The sequence below is a fragment of the Macrobrachium nipponense genome, chromosome 5 (genome assembly GCF_015104395.2).
Source record: "Macrobrachium nipponense isolate FS-2020 chromosome 5, ASM1510439v2, whole genome shotgun sequence".
NCBI lineage: Eukaryota > Metazoa > Arthropoda > Malacostraca > Decapoda > Palaemonidae > Macrobrachium > Macrobrachium nipponense.
Window position 1 is genome coordinate 112,923,290 of NC_061107.1, and position 21,753 is coordinate 112,945,042.

The following is a 21,753-nucleotide window of genomic DNA, read 5'->3' on the forward strand; positions in this document are numbered from 1 at the left end:
AGATAAATATGCAGTATGTTAGGTTGACGGTTAGTGAATTTTGAAAGAACTCCTATGCAGTCATGTCACTTCACTTCTAAGCATGGAAGTACAACATGGCAGATGAAAATGTTGTGATACTACGAGCATAAGAGCCAAGAATATAAGCGAGAAAATGGAAGATTATGGTTGTAGGTTATATGGTTGCATCTGTCTTGGTCACCTTTAAACAAGAGCAGAAAGTAAAGTTGCGCTGGGTTGACAACTGCACAAATAAGTGATGGGAATCTATCTGACCTCTTCTTTTCCCATATTCTCTCTGTACACACATACTTCAGCACCATGTGCAAGCCAAGCAACAAGGTAGCTAAGACTCCACCTAGCAAGCCTTGGGAGAACAAAGACCTAACCTGCCTACTTACATAATGGTGGCCCAACAAGGAAATTAGTACATGTCGAATAAAAGCCATACCAAGAGGAATGGCAATGATTCTAACCCGAAATCATTGGGAGAAGCACAGGTCTAGTATGCCCACTCAGTAACAGAAGCAGAATTATCAGTACTATCAGTACTGGCTGAGCCAAGTTACAGCCAATCCATTCATGTAAAAGTGTTCTAAGTCGTGATAATCCATCACATGGAGATCACTATGTTTGGTGTGAAACTTAATTTATTAGAGGCCAATAAAGATTGGGCATTGCATCATCATGTGAATGCCACAAATGTTTAGACATTCAGATTGTTGCAGGGATGCTGGAAGGTGTTTCTTCCAGGGAGCCAAAGGGGTCTGTAACGGCGGGAGAGCAGTTCTGGGAGTTCGCAAAGCACTCATACTTTTCTGTTATGCATGGATGTAGGGTCAATTTTGTCCCCACTAACTGCCACAGGCAACTGAGGTGGTCTGCCAACACGAGGTGAAGGGAGACTGTCCTGTTTGTTGACTGATGCCACTATGGGCACACTGCTGCTACACTATACTATGGACTGATCCATCACCATCACATGTTGGTCTCAAATGCTTGCAGGAACTGCAAAACACCTCATAATTCCCTAAGAGTGGATTCACTGTAATTTCATCGCAGTAATTACATCTTGGTAATTTCATAGTGGTAATTTCATCACACGGTAATTACATCTCATACATTTTCACTGCATTGTAATTACATCATAATATATCACATCGTCAGTGATTCCATCGTAAAGTTTCTTCCACCACAAGCAAAGTAAACTGCACAAGGCAAAAAAATAATTAAACAATAAAATATAATGCAATTGTTTTTTTCGGTAAAACGTTCTTTCTATTACTGTTATAGTTGTTGATGGGGATCAAAGTATTTAAACTATTTGCAAGTAGCCTGTTTGTTGACTTTTCCTACATAAGTAATTTCATAGTCTTGATTTTTCATAGATTAATGATTTTTACTTGTTTTTAAGCTTTTCATGGTTGTCTTTTTTTTAAGCATGATTGTCTTATTTTAAAAAGTAAAAATATATATTTTAGTGTTGGAAAATCTAAAACGTTTAAACATAATGATCTAATCATATTTTAAAGCATATTTAGTTTCAGAACATCTATAACTTTTCTAACACTCACCAAACAACTCTTAGTATTAATGGGTTTTTAGTTTTAAATGTCTTTTTATTTTTTTTACTTATTTTTTTAGCGTCGATGATTATTAGTTTGTTTGACGCCAGTCTTATTTTCAACTCAATTAATCAGTCTAAGAAAGAAAAGAACATAAAGAGCGACATTCTTTAAAAAGCTTTTTTTATTATTTATTTTCAATACATACGGTGCAAAACAAAATATACTAAAAAATATTTCAAGAACAAAAATTATTCTACCAAAAATATATAAAAAAAACATATCTGAGAGACACTTGTCTTTGTACTTAAAACCTCTAAACGACAAGTTATGCGCAATTCCTCTTAGATAATCCAAGAGCTTGGATGATTTTCAAACTCATTGACTATTCTTTAATTCTTAATGCAGTACCCTTATATTTCCTTTTCTTATGGAGAATTTCCACACCTGTTATGTATTTTTCTATTATTACTTCATTTCTCACTTGCTCTTTTTTCAAGACTTCTAATAATTTCCAGATGGTTAGGAGGAGATCCTGTTAATTCTTTTTTGCTGAATGAGCGATGCCAACCTTCACATGCATTGTCATCTTAGAAGACATAATTTTAAGTATGATTCATTTATTTTTTGGCATTGTGTGTGAAAGAAACCTTACGATGAAATACAGACGATGTGATATATTGCAATGTAATTACAATGCAGTGAAAATGTATGAGATGTAATTACCATGCGATGAAATTACCCCAATGTAATTACTGCGATGACATTACCGGACACCCTAAGAATGTGTAGATGAAAATCATCTGTCCCCAAATCTAAATTTGCTCCTCACTCCTTTTAACGCATACAAAAACAGAAGGATTTTCAGAGGTGGACAGTTCAAAGGAACTCCCACTAGGAGGCTCCTTTGTTATCCAACAACCTGGATAGGTCCTCTGTAACTTCTTGGTGCTGAGGGGTACAGGATTAAAGGGAAGCCATCTAGAGGCTGAGCAATGCTGGATCAGATGCCAGTGGAATGAACACTGATGGAGGTGCCTATGAAGCACAAAAATTTATTCTTCTCAAGAACAGTAAGTGACCGAGGATGACCGCCTAAGCCAAGCTGGTTCTTCAAGTTGAGAAAAAAATGTGTGCTGTACCAATTTGCTACATATGCAAAAGATTCTACTTTTCCAAGAATGTCACACTCCCTATTTCCACAAATAAAATGAGGAGGCATTTTCTGTTCTAGAGCAACTGCACTTTCAAGGTCACTAGAACAAATAGTAATTAGTCCGTAGTTGAATAGTGCATGTGGAATACCTCATGAAAGCAGCTGTTACCAGTCCAAAAAACAGGACTTTCAACTGGTATATAGTCCCTTCGTAGAAAAAGGTAAAGGTCTTCTAAAGTCAGCTACCACTTTCAGTGTATTCTTTCATAGCATAACTGACATTAAGGCTTGAACTTTGGGAGTCCTGGAGGGCAGGCCAGGAACAAAACTGATGCCTAAGTGAGGGGATTGTGGCAGTTCTTGAAAGGTAATGTATGACCATGTAGACCACCCTGGGCTCTACCTCCTGTAGCTTCCACACTGGCCAAAGGCATCAGAGGTGTACCCCCAGCTCGAGGCTGCTGGAGAAGGGGACAGCATACTAAGCCTCCCATCCCTTCATCCCTTTGCCTCCCTTTCAAGCTAGAAACTGGAGTAGGAGAGGGTGCTGTAGGTGCTGGAATGGAATAGAAATATGATATTGTTAGTATACAATAAAGTTTTGTACTACTTACTGGCGATATATACATAGCTTACGACTCTGACGTCACGACAGAAAATTCAAAACTCGCGGCACGCTACAGGTAGGTCAGGTGATCTACCTTACCCGCCGCTGGGTGGCAGGTGTAAGAGCCAACCCCCCTTTCCAGTCAGATTTTTCTCTTCCACCTGTCTCCTGAGGGGAGGCTGGGAGGGCCATCAATCGTATATATCTGCCAGGTAAGTATGTACAAAACTTTATGTATACTAACAATATCATTTTTGTACATGAACTTCCCTGCCAGATATATACATAGCTGATTGACACCCTTGGTGGATTATTTCTTATAAAAGTAGTTTTTACCAGACACTGATCTGATTTTCAGCTCTCCTAGTGCTGGCCTACCCTTGGTGGACGGAAAGAGACTTATAAGTCCAGAGAAAGGGGAAAATAAACATATGTTAAAGTAATAAATACCCTTGGCTCTTACCTGATTTAGCAGAAGACTTCATAGTTACTGTCTACAAGTCTGCGTTGCCTGAAGAGTTACAGCGAGGGCGTGACCTACAGCTGAAAAACAAAAAAACTCTTTGGGTCTCCCAATGGGAATGACTCCTCTTACTTGGCAGAATCCAGTTAGGGTTTAGTCAATGGGGATCAACCCACTTAAAATGACAGAGCCTGTCCACTACTCTTGCAAGGAGTTTCAAGCACAAAACGATCACCTAACCAAAACACAAATGTTAATACTACGAAAGAAGGAGATGCCTCCTGCATCCTCCTTCCCACAACCAAAAAACACAATACAAATACAATAAGGGAAAATATTTAAAAAGGATATGCTTCAGCTCCCTGCCCCAAGCACTGAATCCGCTGATACGTACGGGCCTAACCCAAAGAAACACTTCTCATACGTAATTCTTACGTCTTTCAGGTAGTGGTTGGCAAAGACTGACTCACACCTCCAATAAGTCGCCTTCATGAGGTTTTGTAGGGACATGTTCTTCTTGAAAGCCAAAGACGTGGAGATGGCCCACTTACCTAATGTGCCTTGACTTTAAGAAGTCTAAACTGATCTTCGTCACAAGATGCGTGAGCTTCTTTGATAAGGTTCCTTATAAAGAATGACAGGGCATTCTTTGATAAGGGCCTACTAGGTCTTCTTACGGAACACCATAGGATGTCCGAGTTAGCCCCAAGTTGTTTCTTCTTCTGGAGATAAAACTTTAAGCTCCTTACAGGGCAAAGGGTCCTCTCCTCTTCTGCTCTAACTAGAGAGGAAGCTTTTAATTTCGAAGCTCCCCGGGCCAAGGTGAAGAGGGGTTTTCATTCTTGGCCAAAAAAGACAGGAGAAACAAACACACAGCTGAGTCTCCTTGGAACCCAACATCTCCTTCCAAAGCTTGCAGTTCGCTTACTCTCTTAGCCGAAGCTAAAGCGCAGAGAAACAAGGTCTTCATAGTAAGATCTCTGAAGGAAGCTGAATGAGGTTCGAATCTAGCGGATCTTGGTGTTAAACAAGAGTTCCTTTTAGAAGTCTCAACGACTTGATTAAGTCATGCAGATCCTTATCTTCAGAGATGTTTAATCCCCTTTGTCTGAACACAGAAGATAGCATACTCCTGTAGCCCTTAATGGTAGAGACTACCAAACTGCATTTTCCCTCAGGAAAATAAGAAAATCTGCTATCTGGGTCACAGAGTACTGGAGGAGGAAACGTTCTGATTCCTGCACCAACGTCAAAAAACATCCCACTTCGACTGGTAGACCCTGGAAGTGGAAGGTCTACGTGCATTGGCAATTGCTCTTGCAGACTTTGCCGAAAACCCTTAGCTCTGACCAGACTCTTGATAGTCTGAATCCCCAGTTCAGACTGAGAGCGGGGAGGTTCTTGTGAAACCTGTCGAAGTGGGGCTGTTTGAGCAGATCGACTCTTAGTGGCAGAGATCTTGGAACATCTACCAACCATTCCAGTACCTCTGTGAACCAGTCCCGGGCGGGCCAGAATGGAGCTATCAAGGTCATCCTTGCTCCTTCTGACGCTGAGAATTTCCTTAGAGTCTCCCCCTAGAATCTTAAAAGGAGGAAACGCATAAAGGTCTAGGTTGCTCCAGTCCAACAGGAACGCGTCTACCGCTACTGCTTTCGGGTCTGAAATCGGTGAACAGTACAGGTCTATCCTCGCGTTCCTGGCAGTTGCGAAGAGGTCCAGATGAGGTCTGCCCCAGATCTTCCACAGTCCCTGGCATACGTCTGAGTGAAGGGTCCATTCTGAGGGAAGGACTTGGTTTCTTCTGCTGAGCAGATCTGCCATTTCTTTCTCCCTGTACGAACTGGTGAGGAGACTTATCTCCCTTTCCTCCGAACACAAGAGGAGCATTCTTGCTGTTTCGTACAGGAGAAATGATTGGAGTCCCCCCCTTGTTTCCGAATGTAAGCCAGGGGCTGTGGTGTTGTCCGAGTTGACCTGAACTGAAGACTTCTGAACGAGAGGTTCGAACTCCTTGAGGGCTAGCCAAATCGCCATGAGCTCTTTTTTTGTTTATATGCCAGGACACCTGTTCCCCCATCCAAGTGCCTGATACTTCTCTGGATCCTAGAGTCGCTCCCCAACCTTTGTCTGATGCGTCTGCAAATAAGACTAGGTCGGGGTTCTTCAACCATAAGGAAATGCCTTCCTTGAAAAGAAGAGGGTCTGCCCACCATCGGAGATCCTCTTTCATCTCGTTCGAGATTTTGAATACAAAATCTAGGTTCTGAGCACCCCGATTCCAGTTCCGATTCAGGAAGAACTGTAGGGGTCTGAGGTGCAACCTCCCTAGAGAAACGAATTGCTCCAGCGAGGAGAGTGTCCCCAACAGACTCATCCACTCCCTCGCTGTGCATACATCTTTCTCCAGAAAGGTTGCGACCTTCTCTGCACAACGGTTGATCCTTTCCGGGGATGGAAAAGCCCGAAAAACCTGAGAAACCATCCGAATCCCCAGATAAATACGATCTTGGCTGGGGATTAGCTGTGATTTCTCGAAGTTTATCAGTAAACCCAGAGAACTTGCTAAGGTCAGTGATGTGAAGGTCCTCCAGACATTTCTGCTTCGATTTGGCCCTGATCAGCCAATTGTCCAAGTAAAGGACACCCTCACTCCTTCGAGATGAAGCCATTGGGCTACGTTCTTCATCAGCCCTGTAAAGACTTGAGGGGCTGTGGAGAGGCCGAAGCACAAAGCCCTGAACTGAAACACTTTCCCTTTCCACATGAATCTCAGGAACTTGCGCGAAGAAGGATGGATTGGCACATGAAAATAAGCGTCCTGAAGGTCTAGTGACACCATCCAGTCCCCTGGACGAAGGGCGGCTAATACTGAGGATGTCGTCTCCATCGTAAACCTTCTCTTCTTCACAAAGACATTCAGGGCGCTTACGTCCAGAACCGGTCTCCATCCTCCTGAATTCTTGGGCACAAGAAAAAGACGGTTGTAGAAAACCCGCGGAATGAGGGTCCTGCACACATCTCTATCGTTTGCTTCTCCAGCATCAGCTCTACTGCTAGAGCAAGGCCTGATTCATGTGAGGGTCTTTGTACCTGGCCACTAACTCCCTTGGTGTGGTGGTCAAAGGTGGTCTCGACACGAAGGGAATGAGGTATCCTTTTTTGATTACAGAGAGGGACCAGTTGTCCGCCCCCTTCTGTGCCCAGACGTCTGCAAAACTCAGCAGTCTGGCACCTACTGCAGTCTGGAGGACACTCGTACTATTTCTTCGCTCTGATTGAACGAGAGAAGGTACTTCCTCTTCTAGGAGGTCTTGTTCCTCTGGAGGAAGAAGCGCGGGAAGAGGGCCTCCTCGAAAGGGCTCTTGCTTGATCGACGTCTCCTTCTTCGCCTTAGGTTGAAAAGAAGCCTTAGGAATTCTCGCTGAGCGAGCCAACATATCTTGCGTCGCTTTAGCAGAAAGAGCGTTGGAAATGTCGTTGATGATCTTCTTGGGGAAGAGTTGCTGGGAAAGATTAGCAAATAACAGCGACTATCTCTGCGCGTGCGACACCGCTTTGGTTAAAAAGAAGCAGAAAAACTGCCCTCTTCTTAACAACTCCTGCCCCGAAAAGCGAAGCTATCTCTCCAGAACCGTCTCTCACTGCCTTGTCCATGCAAGACAATACTGAATGTAAATCCTCTGGAGATAAAGAGTCTTGATCCCTCGTCTTCTTAGCTAAGACTCCTAGGGTCCAGTCGAGGAAGTTAAACACTTCCAGAACCCGGAACATTCCCTTCAGAAGGTGGTCGAGTTCGCTCATTCCCCACGTCGTCTTAGCTGAAATAAGCGCCGAATGACGTGCGGATTCCACCAACGAAGAGAAGTCCAAGTCTGCAGAAGCTGGAAGAGTCAAATCCAAAGGTTCCCCCGACTCGTACCAGAATCCCATCTTTCCGGTGGAAGTTTGGAAGGTGGGAAGGAAAAAACTGTCTTCCCCTTCTCCTCCTTGGAGACCAACCAATCGTCGAAGCTCTTGAGCGCTTTCTTCATTGACACCGTAGGTTTCATCTTCACCACCGACGACGTCTTCGAAGTTTTAGCTGTAGAAAATAAGGAAGGGGGAGAAGGAGGTGCAACCGCCGAAAGAGACTCCAAATTCTTGTAAGAGGAGTTCAGTCAATCTCTTGAAACAGGAACCTGAAGAATCCTTCGGAAGATCTTCCTCGGAAGCACCATGTCCTTCTTCCGAAGAAAGACATTTGGACGATTGGCTGTCTATAGGAGAGCTTTTCCTAGGAGAGAGCGCTACCAGGAGAACTCCTACTGGGAGAGCGCCTGCTGGGAGAGCGCCTGCTGGGAGAGCGCCTACTGGGAGAGCGCCTGTAGGGAGAGCGCCTACTAATAGAGCGCCTGCTAGAGGAGGCGCGTCTGTCCAAATCCTTGTCAGAGACAACTGAAGGGCTCCTAGTATGAGGAGAGCGCCTATCAGGAATCTTAGCCTGCTAGGCTCTAGGCGCCTGTCAAGTTCTAAGCGCTTGTCAGGCCCTTGGTGCTTGTCCGATCCAACTCACGCTTGTCAGGCTCTTGGCGCCTGTCACAAAGCGAAAAGTCTTCCGAAGAAGAGCGTCTATCAGACGCAAAGCGTTTGCGAGGTACTGAGTGCCTATCTGATCGAGTGCGCTCGCAAGAAGGAGATAGTCTAGTCTGTCTCTTGCTAGGCTCTTTGCGCCTACTATCTTCTCTGATTTTGACAGATGGCGAACGAATCTCAGGCGAAGAAACAAAATCCGGAGAAAAGCGCCTACTAGTCTCCGTGCGCCTATACGCAGAGGAGAGCGGCTTTCAGGTGAAGAGCGCCTACTGCGATCCTGGACAGAACGAGAATCCTTGTTCTTGTCAAAACTCTTGACGTTTACAAGAAGAGGAGCGAGTCTTCGGAGAGCGATGTCTATCCTCCCTAAAACTAGGAGAGCGGTGTTCAGGAGAAGAACGCCTGTCAAGATCCTTACGTCTGCTGGCGTGAGAGGAGCGCCTGCTCGGAGAGCGACTGAGTCTCTCTTTAATGAAAGAGGCTCTGCTGCGAGGCTCTTGCCACTTTTTTCTGCATTAGGCGAAAAATCCGCAGAATCCTTCTTTGACTTCTTCACCGATAGGGAGAACTCCCCGCTAAAGAGTTGGCTAAAGCAGAAATCTGCGCCTGTAGGCCGCCAAATGCGCGTGGCGATCTCTAAAACTCTTCGGCAGGAGTAGAAGCCCGAGCGCGGAAAGGAGAAGAGGATACTTGAGATCTCCTGGTTCTCTTCGCTCAATCTCTGGTTCTTCTGAGAAGGATTCGGGGCTGGAAGGAAGGGCGCAAGGCTCCTTCCAAGCTCTCATTGAGAGGGCGAGCTGACTCCGAAGCGCTCCATCTACTCTTAGGAGAAGGAGACGAAGAAGAGGAGAACACTGTCTCAACACTTCCTTCTTGGCTCTATCCAAGGCAGCCTGGGAGCGAGCAACAGGATCTGCCGAGGGACGCCTGACCAGTGGGGGTTCTCCCTAACCTTCCTGCGGCTTTCGACTTTCCTCCTCCACTGGGTCTGGGAGTCTGGAAGAGGTCTAAGCCTAGAGGCGTTAGTGAGCTGGTCAGACACACCCTCCACTGCACTAGGGGCACTGCACTTATCACTTTCACTGTCACTCTTACCTTAATAAGAGCGTACTTTGCTCTCGTTACTCATTACTGCATTCTCCGAACACGAATCTTCGGGTTCAAAGCTAGGAGCAGGGGCTGAAACAGGAGAAGGAAACTACGTCGACTGTCGGGTTCTAAACATCAAGTTCGCTAACAAGAGACCTACTTGAACTCCTGGAAGAAGCCTTACGCGCTCTATCCTTCTCTAACTTCCTTAAGTAGGAAGAAAGAGACTTCCATCCGTCTTCATCCAACCTTTCACACTCTTGACAAGGGTTAACGAAAGAACATTCATCCCCTCTACAGTTCATACACACACTGTGAGGGTCTATAGACGCTTTAGGAAGCCTCACCTTACATTCACTCTTCGAACATACAGTGGGGCATCGCTTATTCACAGATCAGTATTCACGGATCCAGTTAATCACGGGTTTTTTCTTGGACCGTTTCTCATGTTACATCACTGGTATGAATCGCTGCATCACGGGTTTGTTGTGTTGCGTATGCGATGTTTTTCGGTAGGCTAACCCTCAGCCGTGGTCCGATAACAACCAACATTCATTTTAAAGACTCATATAATGATATTAAAACTGACAATAAAGGTAATAAAACCATTCTCACCTAATATATTATTGTCCTATCTTCGAAATAAATAGCCTATTCAAGGTTTATGTACGACGTTCATTGGTAGGCTAAGCGTAGTTGCAGTGCGATAACCACCAACGTACACAAACATTCACATTATGATATTAACTGACAATAAAGGTAATAAAACCATTCTTACCATATATATTATAGTCATATCTTCATAATAAATAGCCTATTCGAAGAATAATTCCACATCATTGCACTCAAACTTATCGTCGGAGTGGCCAGCCACAAAATGTAAGCATATACCTTTACGTACGAAAATGGTTTATGTATACGGTTGCGTTCAAAGCGACATTTTTTGTTTTGATAAACTTTTAGAAATTTTAATAGTAGTAGTAGTGTAATTACAGTAGTAATAACATTAAGGCTAAAATTAATTCGAACTTCATTATTATTTTGGCAGTATTCGTATATAACTTCTCTGAACAATGAAGTCTTACAAACGCTATTTGTCATAGATTATCGTAAGTATTGCTGTTTGTTATTGGCGACGAAGCGTAAACGAAATACATAAAAGCATTTTTTTACCTTATATATTATCGTCATATATTCATAATAAAAAGGCTATTCGTGAAGTAATTCCATATCAGTGAAATCAATTTTATCTATGCGAGGCCAGCCAGCTGACAAAATGTACGTACGTATATGAAAATCAAATTATGGTATCGTTCACAGCAAGATTATCTTTCGAAATTTTTAATAGTACTATTCATGCTACGTAGTAATAATGTTTGGAATATACGTAACATTAATTTTCAATACAAAATATCATCGTTATTTTGGTAGTGAATAATAGTTTAGAATTATCATACATACACTGCATTGTTATGGGTTTGTGCCAGTGATAAAACAACCAAAATAACGTTCTCCTTTAAGTCAACGCGTTTAGGAAAAACATGACATAGAATCGACTTTGCGACTTCGTTCACTTTGATATTTTTAACGATACAATAACTATCATTTGTACTACTAAAACCATCTTCACATAAGTAATTTTTCGTAAGATATGTGTTGTTACAAAAAGCTACTTATACATAAAAGGCTTTTATAATTTAAGTCATCTTAGATATACATATGTACCCAAACTCATTGTGGGGAAATTTACTACTGTTTCCTCGGATATTGAAATACTTTAGCATCATTCAAACACTTTAATAATATAATGCATAAATACTAGGCTATACATATTTACATCGTATACAAATTCTACATACAGTTATATACACATACTTTTATATACAAAGTTAACAGTTATATACACATACTTTTATATACAAAATTAATCATATGAGTAGTGATCAGACGACAGCTGTGCACTGGATTACGTACGTACTACTTGGAAGATAAAACAAACCAAAATTTTGTTGTTGTTAGTCGCCGGGATAGATTAACATTTTTCCAGAGATTAAAGAGCTGAATTTTGTTTTGAAGGTATGTCAACCGCGTTAGTAAATAGGTATCATCTTCTAAGGAATTTTTTTTTCTCTTCTTTTTGCGGAAGAATCTTCAAGCCATTTTGCATTCAAAGTAATGAGAAGGAATCATTCTATTCTTCATGAAATCAGTAAAATACTTACACTAATAATAAAAACTAAAACTACGTACTGTATGCAAAACACATACATCATCGTTAGCTTCGTGTGTGTAAACGTTCATTCTAAGAAATTACAGAGTAGTATAACTAACACCTGATTGGTTGGTTGGTAGCCATGGAGATCTGTTATCCAATGACTGCCCTCTGCTTCTGTTCTATTTATAGACATACGCCATGGATGGCACTAGGTTTGAACGTAACCATGTTCGTGATTTTCTGACTGCTGACGGCAAAAATTACTCAATAATTTTCTTTATATAATTATTCCTTCGTGAAAACAATAATATAATATCGCGGTTGACATACCTTCAAAACAATCTCTGGAAAAATGTTAATCTATCCCGGCGACTAACAACAACAAAATTTTTGTTCGTTTTATCTTCCAAGTAGTACGTACGTAGTCCAGTGCACAGCTGTCGTCTGATCACTACTCATATGATTAACTTTGTATATAAAAGTGTGTGTATATAACTGTTAACTTTGTATATAAAAGTATGTGTATATAACTGTATGTAGTATTTGTATACGATGTAAATATGTATAGCCTAGTATTTATGCATTATATTATTAAAGTGTTTGAATGATGCTAAAGTATTTCAATATCCGAGGAAACAGTAGTAAATTTCCCCACAATGAGTTTGGGTGCATATGTATATCTAAGATGACTTAAATTATAAAAGCCTTTTATGTATAAGCTAGCTTTTGCAACAACACATATCTTACGAAAAATTACTTATGTGAAGATGGTTTTAGTAGTACAAATGATAGTTATTGTATCGTTAAAAATATCAAAGTGAACGAAGTCGCAAAGTCGATTCTATGTCATGTTTTGAACTTTAATGTATAGTGGTATGAAAAACACCAGTGTGTCGTAGCGATGCGTCATCAATATAGTGGTATGAAAATACCACATGGTGTTGTAGCGATACGTAATCACAAAGTACAAATCCTTTTCCCGGACCATCCTCAGAATTTTACGACTCTTCAACTTCAAGATCGATATGGTAAAATATATTATATAGTCATACTTATTGTTAAAATTCACAAGTTGAACTGCAAAACATTATTATATTTTGATTGTTATGTACATATATTTTTGTGTTTGTTTTACGGAATGTTTGTTTTGAAAATAATACCTATTAGTGAACATATGGTATTAATTGTCCCACTATTTTATTATAGGTGATCTTAATTATCTCACATTCATTTAACAGTATTATATTAATATTTATTTAAATAAACTGTAATTAATAAATAACAATAATGAAAAACATAAAGGGAAAAAATGTTTTTGCTGCAGTAGTGGTGTTTGTTTGATTATGCATCTGACCTCACATTTCCGAAATCTGAAAAATTCCAAAAACCGAAACATCGGAATGTGTGTGTACTGCACATTTTTTTAAACACGCACACAATGTCTACACATTTACTGCAAATTACAGTACGTACGTATTTATTCCTGAGAGAGAGAGAGAGAGAGAGAGAGAGAGAGAGAGAGAGCGAGAGAGAGAGAGAGAGAGAGAGAGAGAGAGAGAGAATGATTAAGGACTCCAAGGCATGTTATTTTTACAATTATTTTATTATCTTGGGATTTTTTTTTTTAATCTTGAGATTTTCTATTCAATTCTCGAGATTAATAATAAAATTACCGTAAATTGACTAGCATCAGCACACATCTGAATGACTCGGCCATTAGCAAGGCTAAACACCAACCAACCTTATGAACTTGCATGATACATGAGATACATGACAAAACACAAAACCACTGTTTATTGGTGAAAATTAGGGGGTCGCACGATATGGGAGATTGCACGTTATTCGAGTATATACGGTATGTGATTTTTTTAGCCTTTTATGGAACAAAATCTAGCAAGAAATTGCCATTCCCAGTTGGCAACACTGGCCTACTCACGTTTGTTTGTTGTTGTTATGAAATGTGGTGTGCGGCGCGTTCTTTAAATTGTACCCATATAAACGAGTTAATTATGTGGCATCCAAAAGCCCTGATTCTTTTACTCTTATGGGAAAGACGCCTAAAGGTCAGATGAAGGTTTTTATGTGGAATATACTAGTATTAACGTGTTGTGACGAAGGGAAGAGATGTTTCGCTGCATACTGTTGGTAGCATTATCGTTATTATATTACTGGATTGCACTGCAAAATCGTCGCCATCTTTTATCAACATAGATTGTTGGTGAGTACCCATATGATTTACATATTTTGATAGTTCTCTTACCACTCATCCTCTCTTTCCTTGTAAAAAAAAAAAAAAGAGGCCCACCATGCGTATGTAGGCTTCTAGCTGTAATCCCTAGGCTAGTAGGCTACATATGTACAGTAGTACATATACTACATTTATTTTTTAAGGCTAATTTTTTACAATAACTTTAAAACTGTCTTGAATTTAGTTTTAGGTGATAGTTGAAAACATATTTGGTGTTTGAACTAAAGTAGGCAGTTATAAACATTGAATAGTGGTCTTGGGTGGGTTAACTATTAAAGTAGGCAGTTTTAAGCAATTTTTGAGGGGGGTATCAGGATAACACGGGTATTTACTTATCACGGGGGGGGTTCTGGGCCCTATCCCCCGTGAATACGAGGCCCCACTGTACTCTAAACATAGAAGAGTCCTTAAGTTCAGAATCAGCCATTATGAGAAATAAGCAAAGAACAATCCAAAAAACCATCCAAAATAGCGTATGCCAAGCCAACGAACAAAGGGTACATCACCAAATTAGTCAATCCAAGAATCGTCGGCGACGAGAATAATCCACTATCGAGAGGACTTAACAACAGGTGCTGTTAAGCCGGCGACAGAGAAAAATCTGACTGGAAAGGGGGTTGGTTCTTACACCTGCCAACCCAGCGCGGGAAGGTAGATCACCTGACCTACCTGTAGCGTGTGCCGCGAGTTTTGAATTTTCTGTCGTGACGTCAGAGTCGTAAGCTATGTATATCTGGCAGGGAAGTTCATGTACAAAAATAAAGTTAGGGCAAGAGCCAAGTGCTGGAACCTATTTTGGTCATTCAGCACTGAAAGGGAAATTGTGAGCACTATGTAAAAAGGTTTTAAAGGTGTAATAGGAGGAAAAACTCACAGTTGCACTATGAAGCAATTGTTGGGAACGGATGGAAAATAAGAAGAGAATATGAATGGAAGTCTGGGAAGACACCTAGCCCTTTTGAGAAGAATAATCCTGGGCTTCTTTCAATTTTGTAGGGCCTGGTGCTGAAGGCACACCACATCTAAAAGTTTGGTTGCTCTGCCCTTCAAAGCCCTGGAAGGGTTCTAGAGTAGTAATGTTAAGCTGAGTAACATCCATCTATTGGAGCACCTCTTTCTACGGCACCTAAACTTTACTCCTCAACATGAGTTTTTTCATCAACGTAATTTTCTGTAATATATGCTTGCATAACAGGGAGGATGGGTGTGTCCAATGTGCCACTGCATCTAATACAGAAGCAAACAAGGTATTTCTGTAGGAATATAAGAGTTTATTCACTTCACATCAAAAACTCGCAACGTCCTCCATTATGGCCTTTGATCATGGTTTCCTGGATTAATGAAATTTAGGCTAAAAAGCAGAGAACTGGGCACCTTCAGCAATTTAGCACTCAGGACAATAGGGAGTTGGAGTGATTGGACAGCAAGACAGCAAAACCTAGAAAATAAATTAAAAAAGTAGAAAGGTTCAAGGTGAAACTGGCAGAAAATGCCACAGATGCACAAGAAGTAACAGACAGCTTGGACAGCAGGGTGACAGAAAGAAGCTGCCACAACTTGTTTTATGATCAGCTCTTGAAACTGACTTGATTGGCAGCTTGATTCTTTCCTCTCAAATAGGGCACTGAATGGATCCTTCCAGACAGGGTACAGTTAAATTACTGGATGCATGACATCACCATTCTTACCAGATCCTCCGTGAGAGTGCTCTTCCAATTTATCCCATGCTGACTAGGGTTGAGTTTATTAGGTTCTGGTGACTGGCACCACAACTGAGCCACTCCCAACATTATCACAAATGGGACCCATAGATTAAATCTCAGTAAAGTGTCGTGCATACCATTCTACCTATTCTTAATAACTCTCATAAGATACTTTTTTTTTATAAGGACTAGTTACCAAAAATTCTCTGTAGTACAGCAATATGTAGATAGGGACAAATTCATTATGAACTTTATAGAAAACTGTGCAATACTTGCTCTAAAGCATCCCATGTATGAATACTTGCTCTTGAACCAACATTCTGATAAGCAATTCTGAAGGTGTTTCCAGAAAAACTAAAATCATTCCATTGCACTGCATGAGTACCATCTAACTTTGAAAATTTGCTGATTTAGCCATTTATCATTACTAATTTATGTATACATTACTTTGGAAGATCTTTAAGAAGAATTTATATTCTGAAGTAGTAGAGCAATTAACAGAACCTTAATTTGTTTTCCTCATAATTGGAATTTCTACCTATTATAGATCAAACTAGCTTTGGTAACTGATATAACTGATAAAGTAAATGCTGTAGTTTGAAATTCTAGGCTTTTGAGGAAATGCGGCACTTTCAAGAAGTTTCTCAATATAATTCATCTAATTGCTAACTTGACTATATATATCTAGATCACGTTACTATTCGCATACAACTACTTGTGCTTCTTTACTTTTATTTAATTTATATTACCAAATATTGTATGGGGAAGTAGAGGAAAATCTCATACCAGAAACAATTTTACTTGATGGAAATGAATACAGAACATGATTATGGACACCACAAAACTTTAAACTAATGAAACAGAGGAAGACAGTGTACATACATGATGGACAATGATTAAGTAAAACAGAGAGAGAGAGAGAGAGAGAGAGAGAGAGAGAGAGAGAGAGAGAGAGAGAGAGAGAGAGAGAGAGAGAGAAAATTTTTCCCTCAAGTAGGCCCTTTTTATGAAGCACCCATCTTACAAACACTTCTGCCACAGTGTACAGATTGGCTGGAGAACTCCATATTTTAACTAAATATACATATACATTGAATTACGTACATGCAAAAATATAACAAATTGATATCTTGCCAAAGACTCTGGAAGCTGGTTTTGGACCATAAGTTAACTAATATAATCATCCACGATTAATTCTGAATGTATAACAATAGTAACAATGAATATTACTTGAACATTTCAAATGCATTTCCACCGCAGAAAACAATGAGATACTTTTTACATACTCATAAACCCTTACCTTTGAATGAGGATGTTACATTTATGACTGCCTATAATGGATAAATGCACCAATATTAGTAGTGTACTCTATCAGCCTGCATCTGCAAATGAAAGAGACTTGAAAAAACTTGAACCACATTATTTCAAGGAATATAAAAATTCTCAATATTTTCATTATTAAAAAAAAAATCCATATCAAGAGCTTTGACTACTGCCTAAAGATTGTGGTGGACCAGTAAAAATGAAAACTAATTGTTTAATGCCACAGAAGGCCAAATCTCTTCCTACCCTCAAGTTAACAAACATCACCAAATTGGGGGTTGAGAGCAGAGCATTCAAATGAAAAAATCTTATGCTTTATAATCTATTGTTTCAGATTTTGTGGGGCTCTTCAAAAGGGAGAATACTGCCAATGAAGTACAAGCTATACACCATAAATATGCAGAACGTGAAGGGGATGTCCTCCCAGCGAAGGGCGGTGATGGCGGTCCAGAAGGCTGGTACTTCGGGGTTGGAGGCTTGTTCATGCGCTAGTTCTTCGTAGTTGACGCATAAGTGAAGGGAGTTGACCTCGACCCTCAAGAGGGCGTCGGCTACGGGATTTCTTCCACCAGGGACATACTCGATGGAACACCCGAACTCGGAGACGGCCGCGAGATGACGTTACTGCCTTGTAGACCAGGCGTCGCCCGCCTTGATGAAGGCATGGACCAGCGGCTGGTGGTCTGTCCTTATTGTGAAGGGGACACCCTCTAGGAGATATTTGAAGTGGTGGACGGCCTGATAGGCGGCAAGCTCACGGTCTAATGTGCTGTAGCGAATCTCGGCGGGTTTGAGCTTCTTGCTAAAGCGGTGTGGGGACTCCGTTTACCAGCTGTTCCAGGACGGCGCCGCACGCAATGTTGCTGGCATTGGTAGTGAGCGTTTGGGGCGCGTCGGGGTCCTGGTGAGCCAGGGTGGTGGCCCTGCTGAAGGAAGACTTGGTTTGGGCGAAGGTTTGCCCTTCAGGACCTCGGTCAAAGGGTACATGGTGCCGGTGATGTATGCGACAAACCTACAGTAATAATGAATTCACCATCCTGATGAATTTTGGGAGGGCCTTGACAGTCATCGGTGTTGGGAACTTCTACACTGTGGCCACCTTTGACCCCATGGGACAAACTCCTGCTGCTTTATTTTCATGGCTAAGGAAATCCACCTTCTCTGCGCTGAAGGTGCATTTGTCAAAATGGACAACAAGTCCGTTCTCCTGTAGGTGCTTGAGGATGGCCTGGATGTGGTTCAGGTGCCCCTCCGGCGATCTGGAAGATAAGAATATGGTCCACATAGCAGGTGCAGAAGGGTAAACCACCGAGGATGCTATCCATGAGGCTTTCAAAGGTGGCTCCAGCATTCCGCAGGCCGAAGGTGGAGAAGGCGAACATGAAGGATCCGAAGGGCGTGATGATCGCTGTCTTCAGAATGTTATCGGGATGGATGGGGACTTGAAAATACAACTTTAACAAGTCAATCTTGGAGAAGACCTTGGCGCTGTGGAGGGGCCTGGTGCGGTCCAGCAGTTTGGCAGGGGGTAGCTGTCGGGCGTGGTGACGAGGTTCAGGCGCTGGTAGTCACCGCAGGTCCTCCACGTACTGTCTGCCTTCTTCACCATGTTGAGGGGGGACACCCAAGGACCCATTGCCTTTTTACAGATCCCCATCTTCTCCATTTCTTTGAACGCGGTCTTGGCTTCCTGGAGGAGCTTCAGCGGGAGGCGGCGGAACTTGGCTCGTGTGAGGGGGGGCCCTTGGTCTCAATATGGTATAAGACACCGTGCTTGGGCACGGCCCCAGCCACCTGGCGAAGCTTGGGGCGGAAGACATCCAGAAACTCCTGGAGAAGGGAGGCATATCTGTGGTGGGGAAGGATGGAGTAGATGGTGGGCGCCCTTGGTCCTCTGGCGAGTGGGCGGGAGAGGCAGATCTCAGTATCGAGAAGGCGCTGGTGGGCCACGTCCACCAAGAGGCCGTGGTGGGCGAGGAAATCCGCCCCCAGGAGATGGGTCCGTACGTCAGTGAGGACGAAGGGCTAGGTATAGGTCTGGCCCAGGAACACGATGGTCTGGGCCCTGGTGCCATAGGTGCGGATGGGCGTCCTCGTTGCAGCTACGAGGATGGTCAGTTCGTCGGGGGTGCGGCTGCGATCTTCTGCAGACGAAGGGTACACCGACTGCATGGCACCAGTGTCAATCAGCAACCTGAGGCCGGAGATGCTGTCCTGGACGTAGAAGCCCATGGGTTGGGACTTCGATGCTGCCGCTGCCATGGGGGGTTGTTCTGGGCACTGCCTCCATCGTTTTTTGAGGGGTGGAAAGAGCAAGGGTGCTCACAATTCCATGCCTTGCTGCCAAACTGGCGGTGGAAGCAGCACCACCCAACGTCTGGGAGGGGCTTTGGTGATCACTGGTATGCTGCACCAACCGTGTCCTCCTGCTGTAGGCTGTTGGCTGACGGAGGAGAGGAGAGCTTTGCAGCTTGTGCGGCGGTAAACAGCACAAAAGCCCACTGCACCAGACTTTTTATCTCCATGGTCTCGGCATTAGGGATCTGGCTTCGGACTTCAAGCGCGAGCTGGCGAAGGAAGAGTTGGCGGAGGATGCTCACCAACTGCCTGTGTCCTTGGTAGTCCACCTCTGGAAGGAGGACCAGGTCCTGGAGCTTGTGCCAGGCCAGTCTGGGATCCGAGATGGTCATGGGGTTGACCATAAGGTTGAAAATTTGGGCAGCTTGCTGGGGGAACTGGGAGGGAGAAGGCCTGGATGAACTCCCTCTTCAGGCTTTCGAAGGGCAGCTCCCCTGGATGGCTGCACATCCGTGGGGCAATGCGTTTGAAAGCATCCGCTGTGAGGGTCCCGGCGATGAGGTCCGCCTTGGTGCTGTCCTGGGTGATGCCGTGGATCCGGAACTGTATTTCTGCCTGCTGCAGCCATCTTCTGACGTCCTCACTGCAGAAGGGTGGCAGCTTGACATGGTGGGGGTCTGATGGTGCAGTCGTCCGGGGCGCAGGCATGGGCATCGAGGAGGACTCGAGCGCGAAGAAGGATCGTCTCATGGATTGCAGGGTCGAGGCGGACACAGATGAGTCGAATGAATGCTCTGAACTCTCCATTGTATTGTCAGACTCATGCTTACGGTCGAGGAGAAGTCGTGAGTATCAGACCAAACCTTAAGACTGAACACCAAAACACCTCTGTGAAGAAATGCTGTTGTGAGTCCGTTAATGGCACTGAGGAGTACTAGAGAACCTAGACTAGGCGTCGTATGGGTCTGTTAAAGGTTCTCTGAAGGTGAGCGACGGTTATAGTCCCTTAATGGCAAAGCCAAAACCGCTTGGGTTACCTACTCCTGGATCACCAATTGAGAAGTCTGAGCAATACGAGGAGAGCAAACGAACTGACTTTATTCAACAAATGAGGCTGTATACATAAGGTGGCATGGGGACGGAAGCGTAGTGTCCATCACACACACACAAACAAACATATACAAAAAGGGACAGAGGCCCCGCTGTGAATGTGTTTCTTCACAGACGAAAATACATGAATAATTTTACATAGAGAAAATGGATTCCCGACATATACACATTAAAGAAAGGGAGCAAAATGCTCTACATTTTAGTTCCTGGAAGAAAAGAGACAACATATGGATATAGAGATTTTTGCCATGGAAGGGCAAACATTTGCCCAAATGTTGTCCTTACAGTAATGCCTCCGGTTGGCGCTCTGCTTACTTAGCAGAATGGTAGCTAGACCATGCGTCTCCTCTACAAGTGGAGAGTTCCTTGAAGTTGTGGGCTCACTGCTGACTTAGCAAGGAAATAACAAAATACAAATGCCCTTGTCCTGGGCGAGTAAAATGTGAACGAGCAAGTAACCCCCCCCCCCCCCCCTTCCAAATGTAAGACAGGGGTGTGGATTTCTATGCATGAAACAGCCACGACCTGACCTTCTACTAGATGAACGAATTCCTGAAGGCCCAGGAACACGGCCAGGAGTTCTCTGACGTTGATATGAAGGGCTTTCCGAGACTCTGTCCAAACTCCTGAAACCTTGCAATCCATAAGAAGAGCTCCCCAACCTACGTCCAATATGCCTGAATAGAACAGTATAACGAAAACACAACTTCCGCAGGATCCAAGGGCGATCCTGCAAAAGCCATCGAACCTGAACCTGAAAGCCACTGCTCTTGTAACTTCTCATCCTTAAAATCTACACTAAGATCACTAACAGTGTTGGTCTTGCCTACTACTAAATCACCCTTTTTACTTAACACTTTTAGGGGTTAATTTGGGGATCGGCTGCCTAAAAAACCCCAAAAAATATGAAACATATTCGATTTGCTGAAAAAAATTCTATGGCTTCGTAGAGCATACAAGAATGTGTCCCACGAAGTAATTATGCTAAAATTCGCCTTACTTTTTTCTAGTTATGGCCTGAAATGTAACAATAACTTTATACCCACAAAACACCAGTAGCGCAAATGATTTAGTCTGGTATAGTTTTTGTGATATATGTTACGAAAACTTCCTTTGAAATGAAATATATAATGTCAATAATAGCCTAATTGGTACCTTCTTAGTTATTCCTAGACAAGACAAAGCACGCATCATGAGTCATGAGGCTCAGCGCGTGCCCACTGGCCAACAGTTGCCTATAAAACTTGCACGTTATAGGGTCGCATTTTTTCACGCTCGCTAGCCTTGACTGAACTCTGTGTTTTCTGCGGTGTTTTTAGTTTTTCCACCATGCCTAAAAGGTCCAAGACTTCACTTCATGCCTCTAGAATGCGGAAAAGCCAATTGGATATGCCCATCGAA

The 21,753-nt window shown here is 42.8% G+C and overlaps 1 protein-coding gene across 4 annotated transcripts in view; it reads right to left on the reverse strand.

Moving 5' to 3' along the window:
• The window catches only part of LOC135215601 (alkylglycerol monooxygenase-like), a 792,850-nt gene that overhangs the window by 764,547 nt on the left and 6,550 nt on the right, over positions 1-21,753 (reverse strand). For 2 of the 4 annotated variants that reach the window (XM_064250493.1, XM_064250492.1), the window contains exon 2: positions 16,922-17,003. The exons of the other annotated variants lie outside the window; for them this stretch is intronic. The gene's annotated coding sequence lies outside the window, so the exon portion shown is untranslated. The remainder of the gene's footprint in view (positions 1-16,921; positions 17,004-21,753) is intronic. 4 annotated transcript variants of the gene reach the window in all.